Below are 18,641 nucleotides of genomic sequence, written 5' to 3' on the forward strand. Positions count from 1 at the left end.
CAAAAAACTAATGATGTTTTTATTTAAATAATATTAGACGAAAAAAGATCAGAACTTATTTCTGATGTTGTAATCTTGCAGCAAGAATAACGAATTGTTCATTATAAAATTTTTGACAGTATTTGGTACCGATAAATTGTAAAAAATGAAAAGCAATCACGGATCCAGGTGTTTAACTTGTGAACTCTTGAAACTGTTCTATGTCAATCAATCGCTTTTAACTAAAAGTAATTTGATTATTAGCATACATATAAACCGGCATAGTTTCTCAGATGATATCAAATAATTGTTCAAGTCAAAACTCCACTTTCGATCTCCAAGACTATCAAGATTTGATCTAATTCGTTTTGAAGACTTTGATGTCTTTCTCTTCTAAAGTATCTCTACAACTAGACAGATCAATGAAAGTTACAATATACGAAATTCTGTGTAATAATCAAGACAGAAAGTGTAATCACAAAATCTTATCATCATTAATTGAACTGATTTCAATAGACAGTCACTTATTTACGATATTAATGTGTATACGGTGGCAGGAATTTATTTTAAGTGTATGGTTATCCATGATAAGACCTTTTATATATTATGACACGATCTTGTCCAGCATTGACTTTGATACCTCGTCCATTAAAATTGATGAATAGCATCTTACATGTGGTTAGATGGCTTCATCGTAAAACATTCATTATGTTATAGATGACGATCTAGAGTCTTTCGTCTTGTACACCAGCTGTCTAACTGTCAGCCTACATAACATTACGCGCCTAAATGGCTCCAAATATTTATAGAGCAACTCCGCCCTCGGAGGATAATTTATAGGCGCATTCATATTTTTATGTTTAGTGCTTTGCTAGGTGTTTCTTATGGTAGCTCAAGTGAAAGGCCCGAGATGTTTAGCCCCTTAAGAGCACTACGGGTGGTACGTCATATCCGTGTGGTCCCAGTGTATAACTCACAGCGCTTTTCGCGTTTTTATAATTTGATCGACCTTTAACGAAAAAAGTCTCGATGTTCAATTAAAACTACAGACTGAGAAAAGTGCTTCACTTTTAAACGCGGGTCGAGTTTGTCACTAATTGCGTCATGTTAAAACTACCTTTTTTACATTCTAGCATCAATTTACAAAATTGTTACTTTATAACAACAGACAGTAGTAAAGACCATCGATTTTTCTACCAACCGTTTTCTGCCTTTTTTCTCGTTAAATATTAATATTCACAGAGTTCAGAGCTTTTTTTTTATCGCTGACTAACAAGAGTTCTTCCAAGAAAAATAAACTACCGATTGATTGCCATCATTTTTCGTCATTAAAATAAATAAATAATAATGAAGATTGTGGGGCTTTTGTAAGTTCCCTATTTTTCTCTCTTTCCAAACAACCGAAAAACTATCTAAAGACAGCAAAATGGCACCACCTCCAGTCTAATATCTAATTTAGCTTTCATTTCATATCGAAAACGTACTTCGCCGTACAGCGACTATATATTTTTCTACTACAATGATTAAGAAGGCGAAGATAACAACTACGTTACTTTAATCTTATACGAAAATATGTAAGTTTATTATATTTAAAAAAATCTTTCCTAAAATTAGCTTGATTAAGAAATTTTTAGAGATCACTCATACTGATAAAAAAGTTCACTTGACTCAGGAGTAAAAATCTTAAACCAAGAATATTATTTTTAAAAAAATTATTTTCTTGAGTTAAGAAAAATTAGTTCTTTCAAAATGGTATTGTTGAGTAAAGAAGTGTTCTCTTGAATTGAGTTAACTTTTTTATCAGGAAAAATTTTCAGAAATTTTAAATGTCTAAAATTGAACTTTATTTTGTCATCAATTGTTCTCACATAACTATTGCATGCCTTAAGCGCGAGTACAAAAGTCCTAACATTTTTTTCCCTATTAAATCATACCTGACAGTCATGATATACAAATAAAATTTTTTTTAAATCTATTAATTGCCATTGTAACATATGGAACGTGATTTCAATAGGTTTTGTTCTATGATATTTTTTCTTTATGAAGGGGTAAATCCAATAACTTTTAAAAAAATCAATCTCTTTACTAAATTTATTTTTTAATGTCCTCGTCTGACTTATGGGAAGTTGAGGGATAAAAAGTGAAGCAATATATTTTACGGTTTTATTTGATTATAATTCAGTTTTCTTGATTGGCAGTTAAAGGAATTTTCTGTCCTTTGAGCAATCATATAGAAAAATTTATTTCTAATTACAGTTTGAAGATTGTCTAGCTGATATTATAGTCAATAGTGTAGCTGGCTGACCATCGGTAATATCGTCTTAAATTGATTTGTTTTTAATAATTCACGCATTGGAGTGGAAGAGAGCGTTGAATGTATATGAGAAAAGATACTTTCCGCGGAAAAATGTAACCTTTTGCTTCAAAATTAAATTGTCATTGAAATTAATTCTTTGTAATTCATTTTCATCATTTTTTTTTATTTATTCTTGTACTGTACAGTCAATAATTTTTTTTCTATCGACGTTTGATATAAAATTAAAAAAAAAAAATAAAATTAAAAATAGTTTCATTTCTTTCATTCAATAAACATCTTTATAACTCGAACAGATACCACAAAATCTTTCAGCTTCACTAGTATTCAAGTTTGGTGGATCCCCATCGAAATTATGTAAAGAGAGAATATGTCTCTCGACCAATATTGAAGATAGAATTTCCATCCGTTGGCTTGAATTTAGATTTACTAGTCACTTGACCGCTAGGCGATAAAACTTTAATTTATATATATAATTCGATCGAAAAAATAATAATTAAAATTAAAAATAGTATTGAAGTAATAAAAAAAAACTTGTATATTTGAACTTTATTTTAATTAATTCACGTATGTCACGAGCACTTAAGGCTTGCACATTTGGATTTAGCAAACTTTTTCTGATTTCTAGGGACTGCTTAAAAAGTTTTTTTTTTTTTCAAACTTCAAAAGTTCTTTTCTACTGAAATTATCAAAGACCTAATTATTGTTTAGCTTACTGCCAATAAACTTGTTTGTATTATAAAAATATTTTCAATAAATTGCACTTATAATTTTTCAAAATTTTCTCAAGTGAGTTGATTTAAATTTTTTTTCTAACAATATTTTTGTTAAAAAATTAAGTCTACAAAAATTTCTGTTTTATTAAATTGAAAAATTTTTCATGGGAATTTAAAAGAAAACAATCGATTTTCCAATAAAAAGACAATAAATCTAGATAAAATTACTTATTAAATATACAAGATAGCATTTATTAACCTATTAAAAAACCAATAAAATTAAAAAATCATAACTACATCACTGGATAATTATAGTTATAGTCAGTAAAATGTCACTCGGGTTTCCCGTGGAACCTATTACCATCACAAAAGAAAGCACTTCGAAATCAACTAGCAGTGCATGACAGCGGGTTATCGATCTCGGCACATTAAATACAATGTGCAGCGTGTAATATAACAGTCAAGCAAGTAATAACAAACAAGTTTTTGGTCACCGTTGATTAACGGAGCGTTGCATTATCGATTTTTAGGTGTTTAGTGGTTAGTAAACGTCAAAAAGCTATCTGTAGATGATTATAGAACATGTGCTGTCAATCGATAACACAAATCTGATGCTAATCATTAATCATTACCTCCAAAAGCCATGATTATCTAGTGAAATGCGTGTAAATATTAAACCCACATGAAAATCATCGTTAAATTTATTGTTTTGAATGAATATTATCGAGTAGAAATAAATTAACCAGGTATGTGGTGATGGTAGAATTCGTGAGTATTGGTTTTAGCTTTTCGGATATGTGCTGTGTTGGTGGAATACCGTTTCGTATATTATGGTGAAACAACCAATTAATAATAACGAGAACCAGCCATTTTGGCATTACGGAAAATTATCGCTTTTAATGTGACCATGTCCCGGACACATCCTATATCGTTACAATTAATCGTTAACCCCGTCTGTCTTTCTCTTCTGCTATTTCTATTCTTTCGTATGGAATATTGTATTACCGGAAAAAGAGTGTGAATGAAGAGTAAAATAAAATCATTGAGTATGCATGCGTATCAAGTGGAAAAACGGACCATAGTGTGCAATGTACAGTATGTGTGGTGATTATTATATAATATAGGAGTGAGTTCGTTCAAGTAGGGACACAGTGCACACACTGTAGACTGCAGGAGCTATACTGGATGCCTAGTTGTCGAGTTTTATTTTTAAAATTCCGCAGCTTGTGAAACAAATGAAATACAGAGTGCATATCCTCCAGCTGAATAATTAGTGCGTTGAAAATAAATGTCGTCTGATGATATTTGGTTGTATGTGGAAATCATGACCTTTGCAACTCGAACTCTTTTTGCACAAACACTGTAAAAAATCCGGAGTGAATCGGGAGTGAATTTCACTCCAACCACTCGGAGTTCCGAAGTGAAGTAATTAATCACTCCGCGTAGGGAGTGAATCCGGAGTTTTTATTTGCGGAGTGATTTCAGAGTGATTTCGGAGTGGTTTCGAATTTCACTCCGAAAAACATCCGCGTTCGGAGTTTTTAAAATAAATAAAATAAGAATGAATTTTCGTTCTACAAAAAAAATCTCAAAATTAATCTTTATATCCCGTACTGAAAAAAAATATACGCCGCATATACGGGGGCAAAAAAAAAGTATGTGGCGTATATATTTTATATGTGCGACGTATATGTATTTTTGTCAGCATATAGGCGCATATATATTTTTTCAGTGTGGGATATATATGGGTGATTCTCTGTAAGGATGTTTTTTGCTGTCCCAGGCATTTTTTTATTAGAAAAATTGTTATTTTGTTACTAAAAAAAATTTATTATGAAAGTAAAAAAACATTTCTATTTGGAGCATTGAAAATTAAAATGAAACAAATTTTGGTTTTTTTGCTATAAATTCGTAAACCACCGAAATAACAGTCCCCTGGGCTGTCCCACTCCCAAAATTAGAACTTTAAGATTAAATTTTAAGTTATTCGTCCATAATATATAATTTCGTCCATAATGTTTATAAAATTAATTAGTTAACTAACAATCTTCTTCAATAAAAAGTACCGAAAATTAATTTGTTTCATTAAATTCATTAAACCAAAGTTTGTCCCAGGCATTTTAAGAACAGTCCCCTACCAGAAGTTCAAAGTCAAAAAAAAAATCCAGGGTGTTATTTTACCTTTTGAAAGGTTTATAAGGACCTAACTCACCTTGAGTTAATAACCATAGGGCTGTTAGCGCTTTATCGCCATTTTATTTAGTGTCAAAGCACCGTTTGTGCTGGAAATATGTGTCTGGGCCACTTCAAAACTCAGTCCCCTGGCAACTATTTTTATTTATAATTTAATTATAAAATTGGATCCATAAGTCTTAAAATTATTCTAATTAATGTAAACATTCATTGAGAACTTGAAAAGTTGAATGCATTGAAATGGTTTGCTTGATTTTTCTCAATTTGATAACAAAAAAACAGTCCCCTGTCATGTTACATGGCAAAAGACACACAAATATCGAAAAAGCAAAAATTAATTCGGCTGTTTATTTATTATGATTAAGCTGATAGTTTTGTAGCCCTTATTAATTTTTTTTCTAATAAAATCAAAAATAATTTGGTCGGACAATTTTGTACAGATTTAAGACGTCCTTACAGAGAATCACCCATGTATATATATATATATATTTCTTCTGTGCGTGTGTTTGTCACTGAACTCCTTCTAAACGGCTGGACCGATTTTAATGAAATTTTTTGTGTGTCTTCCGGTGGATTCCAGAATAGTTTATATTCACAATTTAGTCCACGAGAAAATGTTTATTTAATAGATTTTTTATTTATAAATTGTTGATCTTGACTACCCACATGCACTTTTCATATATTTTATAAATATCATATATAAAAGATATATGAAAAAATTCATGTGGGTACTCAAATGAAAGGTCTCGATGAGTATGAAATCATAATGGACTTATATTTATGAAAATGTTAATAATTAACGAATGATAGTGTATTTTGTTAACTAATGATGTTTTTAACGATATAAGTTCATTCCGATGTTACACTCATCAAGAGCTTTCATTTGAGTATCCACATGCATTTTTGATATATTTTTCATATATACATATATATAATATATATAAATATATAAAATATATCAAAAATTGATGTAGGTACTCAAATGAAAGGTCTTGATGAGTGTAACATCGGGATGAGCTTATATCTTTAAAAATATCATTAGTTGACGAGATACAATGTCATTTCTGAAATATTGAAGTTTTGAAAGATATAAGCTCATCCCGATGTTACACTCATCGAGTTCTTTCATTTGAGTACCACTACTTTATTTTATATATTTTATATATATGTTATTTGTGAAATATATAAATATATAAAATATATCAAAAATGCATGTGGATACTTAAATGAAAGCTCTTGGTGAGTATAAAATCAGAATGGGCTTATATTTACGAAAATGTTAATTATTGAATAATGCCCATTGCATATTGTTAACTAATGATGTTTTTAACTATACAAGCTCATTCCTAAAATTTATAAATTTAAGACGTGTGTACATGACAACGTCTGTTTGGTCCGCTAGTATATATATATTAGAGTGGTCCAAAAACAAAAGTTTTGCCTATCATCTTAAAAGCTTTTCTAAGGTATAAAAAAAATTCCCTTCAAAGCGCAGCTTGATATCTCAATTCTTCATGAAGCTCAATGAATTTTTATTTTCCCATGTAAATAACACGTAAAAAAATTTTATTTACGTTTTCATCCGGTAAAATTACGAAAAAAATTTTTTTATGCATTTTTCGTCAATTATTCTTGTAGGAAATTTAATTCTCTACAAAAAAGTACTGAGGTAGTTTTTCGTAATCTTAACGAGTAAAAGTTATTGAGCTTTAAATACTCGCACAAAGAAAATTTGAACGAAGATAGTTTCAAAGCATCTTTTCGAAAACTTTTTTGATAACTGCATGTATTTATTTCAAAATTTATCAAAGTAGACTGTTTCTAATATAATTAACACATGTCTTTTGGTGAAGTATTAACTGTGAATTATGAATAATTTTTCTCATTACAATTTGGATATTTTTTCCTATGAGCAATGATTTTTTAAAATTGAACTTGAATTTCATTACGGAATCTGAATCAAGAGCAAGCTAGTCCTTCGGGATGTGTACTGAATTTAATTTTTTATTTAAGAACATGTAGGACAGGTGAATATTTAAATTTTGAACACGATGCTGGGACGCTTTTGACCGAATGAAAAATCATGAAACTTTGCAGGAGAACGTAAATAGAAGTCCTTCGTGAATTGATTCTCTTATTTTTAAATTTAATCTTTGAAGAAAAATGATAAATAAACAGGTAGAGTTCGTTCGTAAAACTGCCTTATCTCAGGAGTCATCACATATTTAAGTAAACTAGTATACGTTGCGCGCGCAAGCGTGTGAATTTAGTATGGAATTATCTATATTTTCATACTTATGATATATTTGACCAATCACGTTACGAATAGTTTGTCTAATTGTGTATATTTTCATATTTTTCATCTAAATTATAAGAGTGGACTAGAATTTAAATTTGCGCGCGCAAGCGCCTGACTATAGAGTTTGCATATATTTTCATGCTTATGATACATTCGACCAATCACGTTACGAATAGTTTGATGCCACATACATTTCATCTCAATTTTATTATGGGATAAGCTTGACTATAAAGAAATTGCTAATAAATATACAACCAATATAATCTATAAGACTTATTTAATTTTTTGGTTATTTTTTATTTTAGTTTATATTACTTATAAGACATAATTATTAAAACTAATTATCAACAAAAAAATAAATTTACTATATATCTTCATGTAGGCCGCAAGAGAGTGTTAAAAGTAAATTATCTAGTTTAATTTTTTTAAGCAGTGGTTAGAGTATTTACAAAGTCTGGTAATCTCCTTCAGTGCATTTTACATGTGGTTCAAATAAACAAACTGACAAATTCAATCGTCATTTGTTGTCACTGGTCAAGACTGAATTACCGATATCAGACTGTATACCATGTTTTTAAGAAAAAAATATTAATTACATAATCAAATACTTTGAAACAGAAAATGTCATACAACGTGGATTCTAAAATCATATCTGATTAAATTTTCTTTTATTGCGAGTATTTAAAGCTTAATAACTTTTTACTTGTTAGGATTACGAAAAAACTACTTCAGTACTTTTTTGTAGAGAATTAAATTTCCTACAAGAATAATTGACGAAAAATACAAAAAAAAATTTTTTCGTAGTTTTACCGAATGAAAACGTAAATAAAATTTTTTTACGTGTTATTTAAATGGGAAAATAAAAATTCATTGAGCTTCATGAAGAATTGAGATATCAAGCTGCGCTTTGGAGAGAATTTTTTTTATACCTTAGAGAAGTTTTTAAGACAGCAGCACTTGAAAAAAAAAATAAAAATGTTTTTTTTGGACCACTCTAGTATATATATAGATAAAAATTTTTTTTTTTTTTTTTTGAAACACCCTAATATATATATATATATATATATATATATATATATATATATATATATATATATATATATATATACATATATATAATATATACAGAGTGTCCCAGAAGTAACGGACGCCATTGTAGCATCTGATAAACAAAATAATTCTGAGACGAAAAGTCATTAGCCAATTTTTAATCAGACGCATAGATAATTAATTATTAATTAAAATAATGTCCTTTTATGCGTTAGAGAGAGAGCACTAGTGTCAAGTCAAGTGCGTTCTAACGAAGACGCTTGCACGTGTGAATGTGTACGTAAATATGTGTGACTACGTAGCTATAGAAACTAGTTAGTCATACAGTTAGTTGTGTCTTTGTTTGGCATATACTTTACTGGACACTGGCGCTCTCTCTCTAACAAATAAAGAGACGTTATTTTTAATTAATAATTAATTATCTATACGGTTAATTGAAAAATGGCTAAGGACTTTTCGTCTCAGAATTATTTTTTTCATCAGATGCTACAATGGCGTCCGTGACTTTTGGGACACCAAAACTATATATATATATATATATATATATATATATATATATATATATATATATATATACATATTTTTTTTGACAATTTTTAATTGTAATTGATTTATAAAAAAAAATAAATAAAAACATTATAATAATAATTAAAATGAAATATTAATAAAAATAATAAATTAAATTTTTAATAATTAAATATAAAAAGGGTTTATAAAAATATTTTCTTTACAAAAATTTATTTATTTCTAAATTCATTTATTTTGGGAGTGAATGCGGAGTGAATTTTATTATTAATAAAAATTAACTCCTTCTTGGAGTAAATATCATTCCCGCTGGGAGTGAATCAATTAAAAATCATTCACTCTTCATTCACTCCGCGTTAACTCCGCAAATTTTTTACAGTGAATTTAATTACTCTTGAACAATCCACGCGTATATCTCCTTTTATTAACTCTTTTTCGCTTGTTCGCGATGCATTTTATATGCATATACATTTATATTCTGTTGGAACGTGTGTAACCCCAACTGTTTCGGCTTCATTGCTATTTCATCGCCACGCTTTTGTCGATACCGTGTAATCCTGTTGAATACCAAGCCAGTTTGATAAATCGCACGATAGTTACGTTCAATTGCCAAAGAGATGATTATACATTGATAAAAATTGAATTTTATACGGTATCAGTGGCTAACTGATTTTTTTCTTCTTTTTAATTTTATTTTATTATTGAAATTTTTAAGCTCACCACTTGAAAATTGGGATAGTGTTTTAATAACTCAGATTATTATTTATTTTATATTTTTATAGAATAATTTTTTTTTTGATACAATCGTTCCATAAAAAAAACTCTCAATTGCTCTCAATGGCTCTCGGAGTGGTGTATTAACAAGTGGAACGCACTTCACTTTTAACAACTTTATACAAACAATCTCTTTGTTTTTAATATTTATGTTCTCTTGAAGACCACATTAATAAATTTAGTTTATTCATTTTTATGATCATTTGAACGGGTCAATTTTTGAAATGTAATTGAAGTAATTACTACGATTCAAGAGTATAAAAATTGTTTGTTAGAGTTATCAGATATTAAAGTAAACTAAACGTACGATTCGCAGATTTCGCGTCGAATAAAAGGTAAGAAATCTCAAATTATGAACTTCTACCGCTCATGTTATCATTTAAAAATATTAAATCATCGGGCGGTTCGGTATTGATTGATATTTGTTCACTTTAATAATTGAAAGTTCTTGTTTTTATAGCTATTTTGATAAAACTATATCTTACTGTGAATAATAGTCTTCTATCAACATCTGAGGTGAAGTGATACTTACCTAAAACAGAAAAATAATAAAATAATAAGTAAAAGATAAAACCAACTTGAAATACATTAAAAAGCTTTTAAAATATGAAGAGAGAATTAAATTTTTTTAATAACAAACAAATAATGGTTGAAGTAGATTATAATATATGTAGTTTCTGGCTAAATATTTTTATAATTAGCAGAGTAATAAATATTATTTAATAAATATGCAATAATAAAAAAGACGCCATTCGGCTACACCCGAAATGAAAGGTAGATTTCATAGAATGAATCATCATCTTGTCTCAATAACTTTCGTTTGATATGGAATGAAATTTATTTTAACATACATAAGTAAGTTATATTACACATTGCCTGAAAATGGTTCAATAGAACTCTTAACTTTGATAAAATAACTAAAAATGTCAATGTTATATACGTCAAATTGAAGGTAATTTCATGAGCTTTCACATGAATTTATCAAAACTTAGCCATCTCTTTTCAATCAAAAGTTATACATCAATGAAGTGACCAAAAATGTGATTTTCACTATTTTGATAATTTTGAAGAGCTGCGATTTCTAAATTTATTGATGGATTTTGCTCATCTTCGAACTCATTCAAGGTTATTATCCAAAGAATATGTGTAACAAATTTCATCTAGGTCCGTCAAGAACTGTAGACACAATCGCGGCAACATTCCGCGTTATATTACATATATATCTATATCTACAGGGTGTCCTAAAAGTAACGGACGCCATTGTAGCATCTGATGAAAAAAATAATTCTAAGACGAAAAGTCCTTAGCCATTTTTCAACTAACCGCATAGATAATTAATTATTAATTAAAAATAACGTCTCTTTATTTGTTAGAGAGAGAGCGCCAGTGTCCAGTAAAGTATGTGCCAAACAAAGACACAACTAACTGTATGACTAACTAGTTTCTATAGCTAACGTAGTCACACATATTTACTTACACATTCACACGTGCAAGCGTCTTCGTTGGAACGCACTTGACTTGACACTAGCGCTCTCTCTCTCTAACGCATAAAAGGACGTTATTTTAATTAATAATTAATTATCTATGCGTCTGATTAAAAAATGGCTAAGTACTTTTCGTCTCAGAATTATTTTGTTTATCAGATGCTACAATGGCGTCCGTTAATTCTGGGACACCCTGTATATATATATAATGAAAATAGTCTTCGTTTGAGGCTCAATCACGCCTAAACCACTGATCGTATCGACATGAAACTACGACTATTCGATGCGAAATAGACTACTACATTACTATCGATAGTTTTCATACTTCTTATATGACAAATTGTTAATTAAAGAGTAAAATTACGAGTCTACGGTAGAACACTCTCTAGCATCCACGATAGTGGTTCGCAATAAGATGATTATTTCACTGAGTCAGCAAGAGATAAGCATAAATTTAATTTTGAACCTTCGATGAGTAATGATGAAATGTATAGAACATGTAACTGATAAATTCAAAGATAGATTCTATTTATAAATAATCTAGCATGGTATCAGAGTAATTATGCAATGGATTTACATAATTTAATGTGTACGAACATGATCGTTAGATAGGTCAATATACAAGGTGATGATACGGAGAGATAGAATATATATCATCATTTGTACACATATATGTGTGTAGATTAGGATATGTGCGGTATTAGTCGGTGGTTATGTCAACTCCTTAGTATCTGCTTGAATATGGTTGCTGTACTCTAGAGATTCCTGCTCAAACGACCTCAGCTAGCTGACTAAATTGACATAAACCAAAGCAGATTACTTGACTCATACATATACCCCAGTGATATTGACCACAGAGCAACGTATCTTTAAGAAAGATCTTGACACATTCTTTGTGAATACATATTCAAGTGTACGTAAGCATATTTTTGTGTCACAAAATACATGTTTGTGCTATGACTGATCCAGGTCCTCTCGAAAAAGCCTTTCGTCTCTTCCAATTAACGGAGCGACAATGTTCTTGGAAATTCGATCAGATTACACTTTGTCGGTTGGGTACTTTAACGACGCCGGTGTGAAAGTTGTGTCGTTATCACACTTCCCGCATTTGGTGCTACAGATCTGATTTCCAACTATACACCGAAACCTTTCTGTGCAATCTTAAAAATGTTGTACTGATTCGCTATCTTTAGTTTTGTTATCGCAATATTATTAAACTGAACTTTACGATTGAAACAAGTTAAAAGGTTTGATAAATCCAAAATACAGATATGTAATTAAAGAAAAAAATTTTGGTAAGATCTTCGAAATATTCATCAATTCTATAGTAAAAATCAAAAGTGTCTATTTTATAACGTTCATTCAATTTTAGTGAAATATGTTGCTTTTAATAACTGATACAATAATGTTTAATTAGTCCAAAGGTGCATGCCTCATCGCTATGTTATATCGAAATTATTTAAATTAACATTTAGATAGACAATTTTTTATCCAGAATTGGCATATTGTTTTCGAGTTATCAGTAATTTTAAATTAATTGTCAATTAAAATAAAAATAATCTTTTGCACGATAAGAAAATCCAAAAAATTTTTACGATTTTACTATTGTAATTTTCATTAAATAGAATAGTAACGGTAGACTATAGTTCTTAATTAATAATTTTTACGATCTACTATCTTAAGTCTTATTCAACAAATAATAGTAGCGAGATATAAAAAGCTCAATACTAAAGAGAAAATTATACAAGACATGTTAGCGAACTTTACAACTCAACTATCGTAAAATTGGACAGTCAATTTTTTTAACAGAAATTTTAAAGAGGGAGAAAGATAGGAGGTTGGATTCATTGATAACTTTGCAGTAACTGAAAAAACAAATCGGCATTTTTGACCGGGAGTCAAACCCAGAACTCTTAGTTGGTAGCCAGAGACTCTTCCGCTTTGCTATCCAAGGTAAACTACTACAAATGTCCTTCAGCTTTGACATAAACTCGGAGTCGAGTGCTATGCGCGGCTAAGACTCACATTAATTGAGAAATATTCCAATTTAACTATCGTAACATTTGTTACTTCTATTAGAATGATACAAAGGTAGCACTGGAAATTTGAAAAATAAGTACAACAATAATAATATTTTTACATCTTGTTTTTTATTCTCTTACTATATTTATGATAGTAATATCGTATTTTGGACCATAATTCATAGCTAAATTTGTCATTAAAGACAAATTTGGGAACTGGGGAGGAAAAGGATAAAGGGAAAAGGGAAGACCTTTCTCAGTGGGAATTTTTTTTTTTTTTCGGTATTTAACATTTTTTTTGTAACTCCTACTTCCAAAGTTCAACATTCGAGCTTTGCTCAGCAAACGCAAAGTTGCGTATTCTCGTGATGGTTACATACACTATAGTAGCGTGCGGGAAAGTAGGCGGAGTCAAACTTTTCAACTGCTTGACCGTGCGGGAATGAAAATTAACTACAATAAATGTATAAGATTCATAGAATGTATGTGTCCGCCACCACTACAAATCAAACTATCAAGCATACTGAGACTAATTCTAGCGCCTGCGCATACTAAATAACCACACATGAACAGCAGCTTGTCGATCATATGTTCAACTCTGTGCAATTACTAACCATAACTGCGTGTATTATTTATATTATTTATAATTATCTATCACTTTAATTAAAATTAGAAAAAAAAGTTGTTAAAAATCTACGTGAACAGTGAATGAATTAACGAAACATTTAAAATTTTTTGATAACTGATATAGTTAAGCTATAATTACAATATTTCTTTGTAAATAATAATTTCTCTCTGTTGAACCTTGAAAGCAGTCGTTACAAAAAATATTGTTCGATACATATGTTCCAACTGAGGCATTCACAGGGCTTAATTGAGACACGCCAAAAGAAACGAAAATTTACAATGAGACCGAGTACGCTTACCCCCACTCGCCTAACGGCTCGAGAGGGTAATAGTCCACTGACTTTACTCTTACCCGTTGAAGAAACTAACTTGCTAGTGGAATTTTATTGTTCTATTTTATGTAAAAAAATCCGTAGATTACGAAAATAATAATAAAAAAGCTCAACTCCCCCGCGTTTTTTAAATAAATAATAAAATTACACTAGGGTCGCTGAAACACCATGTATTTTCATCAAATAACATATATATTACTGTAAAGCCTTATTAATATTGGTATTGTATTAAAGGGCGAAAAATTCTGAATAAGAAACCACTAAGAAAGAGAAATACCCTTTACAGTTTATTATGTTCGCGAAAAAAATTAATGAAAAAAAAAAAAAAATTAATTGTTTACATTCAATCAGGCGGTCGGTAACAAAGCAACAGTAACTGAGATTGGTGGCGCGCGCGAGCCCAGGCACAGTGATTTTCATCCACTACCAATTATTAAATACTAAGATAATTTTTAATAAGAAGACAATAAAACCGTAAGTAGAATTTTTTTTTTTCAGTTTTCTATTATATTAGAAATATTATAATATTTGTATGTAATCTTTTCTTATTTTTTTTTTTTTTTAATTTGTTTAAAGTCGCATAAACTACTAAGGTCATGAGTGACTACGGTAGGGGGTAAACTTTTGAGATTGGAACTCGTTTAATTTTTTTGGGCTGAGCAGAATAATACACTTAAATATTGAAAATATTCATTGGTGTACGCCTGACTCGAACCCGGTCCAATGCTTTGGTAAACAAGGGCCGGATCCGATAGGGCTACTGCGCGCCTCTTTTCTTATTATTAATTCATTAAATTTCAATTTCAATGAATATTGACAACATTTCAAATTGCAGTGGATGAAAACTACTGTGCCCGGGCTCGCGCGCGCCACCAACCTTAGTTACTGTTGCTTTGTGACCGCGTGATTGAATGTAAACAATTAATTTTTTTTTTTTTTCATTAATTTTTTTCGTGAACATAATAAACTGTAAAGGTTTTTTTTTAGTGGTTTCTAATTCAGAACTTTTCGCCCTTTAATGCAATACCAATATTAATAAGGCTTTACAGTAATATATATAAGTTATTTGATGAAAATACACGGTGTCTCAGCGACCCTAGTGTAATTTTATTATTTATTTAAAAAACGCGAGGGGGTTGAGCTTTTTTATTATTATTTTCGTAATCTACGGATTTTTTTACATAAAATAGAACAATAAAATTCCACTAGCAAGTTAGTTTCTACAACGGGTAAGAGTAAAGTCAGTGGACTATAATCTGCGTACTCGGCCACATTGTAAACGCGCCGTTTCTTAGACTCGTGTCTCAATTTTTAAGCCCTGGGAATGCCTCACTTCGCACATATGTATCGAAAATATCTATTACAATTCAACTTTAATGATTGTTCAATTTTTTCCAAAGATATGAAGATATCACAGAGGTAATTGAAATTAGGGATTCGACTATGACAATTTTGGGGATACTGTTCAATTAATCGCATTGTAGTATGAAGGATGCAAAAGTTTCTGGTCAACAAAATAAACTTATCTGTTCCTTTCAGAAGTCTTCACTTACGAATGTTGAAGGAAGATTTGAAGTGGTCCGCCTCTATACATCAAGAAAGAAGCGTAAAGTAGTTGAATCGCATTTTGCAGAGTATAAAACGATGGACATACACCGAGCTAGCCATAAATTCCAGTTTATCAAGATGACTCGTTGGCTTTACTCGCAGCAAAGGCGCAAGTGGCACATCTCCATTGCCTTTTACAATCGCGAGTCTGCAACTATCTGTACTTACTTTGAAGGATATAGCAGACATATACGCATAGTCTTGCGTTGCAGAATAAACTGTATACGCGGGCTCATTGAGAGCCTCAAGACAAGCGTGGGCGATTTAAGAGCATACGTGCTCTGGTGCGAAACAAGCTTGGAACAATTTCAGACAGACTTTTTATATTTTTTAGAACCAGAGATGATAAAGCATAAAAAGTTGAAATTTTTTTTAGAGTGATGGTCAAAAAAATTTAATAAGGGCCTAAACTGGAGTTTCTGGAAGCCTTGAAGACTCGTTTCGTCGAAAGATACAAAGTAAAATCAAACAACGTAGAAATACACGTGAGTCATATTGTGGGTGACGAAACGATCTGTAAATAATTCTTGAATGGTACACATGCATAATATAAGTGTACATATGAACGTACATTTTTTTAAAATTGTATATTTATTTGTTCGTGCTTATCGCATTCGATTGCAACTTTACAATTTTACAATGTGATTGCATCACGCCCTTTCATGCAGCTAAGCTAAAGTTTACTCTACTATCGCTTCTCGGCTTCTAGGAGTCTTTGATTTTTTTTTTGCATTGAAACTGCGCATTAATCTTAAGAAAATTATGGATTTTATAGGTATTCATTGGGGCGAGCAAAATAAATGATGATTCTGTGGGAATAATTTGATAATCAATAAGCCTGATTCGATGATCGTATTGTCATAATATAATATATGAAGATTCTCAGGCTTATGATTTATTCACATAGAGACGGGTTAACCAAATGTTGCTATTAGCTGCAAATGAGTGAGGAAAAATCAGTGTAGCCTTTTTTGGAACAAGTCAAAATTGTTACAGTGGGCATGATTAAGATATCAAGATATAAGGAAGAGAAAACTATTTTCTGTTGTTCCATAGTGAAATTTGTTCGTTTGTAAATTACTTAAGGTCAAAGTCAAATTTCAAAATTTTGTATCATTTTTGTCAGAACAATGGAGAAAGTTTCCCTGAATATCAATATAAGTTCCAACTTGAAGGTGAAAAAATGATTAAATCTCCTGCAAGTTTTACATCACTGTTGACTCATTTTAGGTTTATCAAACTTATTATAAAATAGGACTCTTATTCTGTCAAAGCCTTTATTTCCAACTAAAATGCAATATAATTATTAGGAACAGTTTCTTTTCCAATGTTACTTAACTGAGGAACAAATGTAATGGTGATTCACTTGACCCTGTTAGTAATGAGGGCTTTAAGGTATTACCCTCGCCAGAGTCGTTTTCTTAGGATTTTTTTAAAACTTTGGCAGATTAATATCAACAGACTCGATAGAGTCTGGTGCCAAGTTCCGTTCTCAAGTCAGACTACCGAGTGTGTATATACCGTAAGCAGATCGGTTTTTTGAGGTTACAAATTTTTTTTTCAAATTTATTTTGATTTTTTTTTTATATGATATTTTATAATAGTAGTTCATGCTTTTTATTACGCGTATTACTCGATTATTATCAATTATTTTTATTATTTATATTTAAAATTATTAAAAATAATCAGCACAAACTATAGCGACCCAGATTTTTAGATTTTAACTTTTTTTTTATGTAAAAAGTGGATGTCCATAGACTAAATAATATAAGGATGCATGCTAATCTTATAATAGATGGGAAACTACAGTGAAAAAATGGTGTGCGTCATTGTGTAGTTCAATTTTTTTTAAAAGTCCTAGTAGATAGATTTTACGAATTTCTTAAAAAGTGAAATATTTTGCAACCACGCACACTAAATACGTTCCAAAATTATTTCTTTTAATTTTTAAATTTACAACAAAGTTTTTTTTAATTTCCGAAAATCACATACAATCATACCGGTTACTTGGATTTTTTAATTTTTTATTTTATATCTTTTTGTAAAGGAATAAAATTTTTTTTTCTTAACAGTCTTATGAACGTGGACTTGGCGCAATTTTTTTTACAGTGAAACTGTTTTTGTTCGGATTTATATAATTCTGCATCGATTGGCGCAATTTGAAAATTTTTGACCATCTAGTTTCCGAGATATTTAATTTCAAAATTTGAGTTTTAAACGCTCTTATACATTACGGTATACGGGATATCGAAAAGTTTACCTACAAACATTTTTATTTCTCAGAAACTTTTCTTAGGATCTTTTTAAAAAACTAGAGTAACGTTAACTAACGACTAAACAATTAAAAAAAAAAATTCATTGATAATTACCACAGTTTCAGAGATATTTGTTAATAAGTAATGAAAAATTTACCAGACTCTAGCCGAGGAGAGGATACGTTAATAAAGCTGTGGCAACAGCGCAAGTTTTGTGAGCCGCGAAAGAAGTATGAGACGCGCATGCGCTGACAAATTTGAAAAGTTTAATTTAGTTAGGTGTAATATTATAGTTATTAATTTTATTTATTTAAAAAAAATAATAATTATTTTATGAAAATAAGTATTTTTCTACATTTATAAAAATTCAAAAAGTTAACAATTTTAATATAATAATATTTATTAATTTTTCATAAGTTATAAAAATAATAGTCAGATAAAAAAATAAAAAAAATACTAAAATT

The 18,641-nt window shown here is 30.0% G+C and overlaps 1 protein-coding gene and 1 long non-coding RNA gene across 3 annotated transcripts in view; one reads left to right on the forward strand and one right to left on the reverse strand.

The window, feature by feature from the left end:
- LOC123265890 (protein slit) overlaps nt 1–18,641 on the reverse strand; it is a 441,502-nt gene that overhangs the window by 265,004 nt on the left and 157,857 nt on the right. The gene's annotated exons all lie outside the window — the stretch shown is intronic.
- On the forward strand, nt 10,581–17,743 carry LOC123265893. The gene is made up of 3 exons (XR_006509695.1): nt 10,581–10,709; nt 15,927–15,928; nt 17,732–17,743. It is a non-coding gene; the product is annotated as an uncharacterized LOC123265893 (long non-coding RNA).

Source organism: Cotesia glomerata, linkage group LG5, assembly GCF_020080835.1.
Source record: "Cotesia glomerata isolate CgM1 linkage group LG5, MPM_Cglom_v2.3, whole genome shotgun sequence".
Classification (NCBI taxonomy): Eukaryota; Metazoa; Arthropoda; class Insecta; order Hymenoptera; family Braconidae; genus Cotesia; species Cotesia glomerata.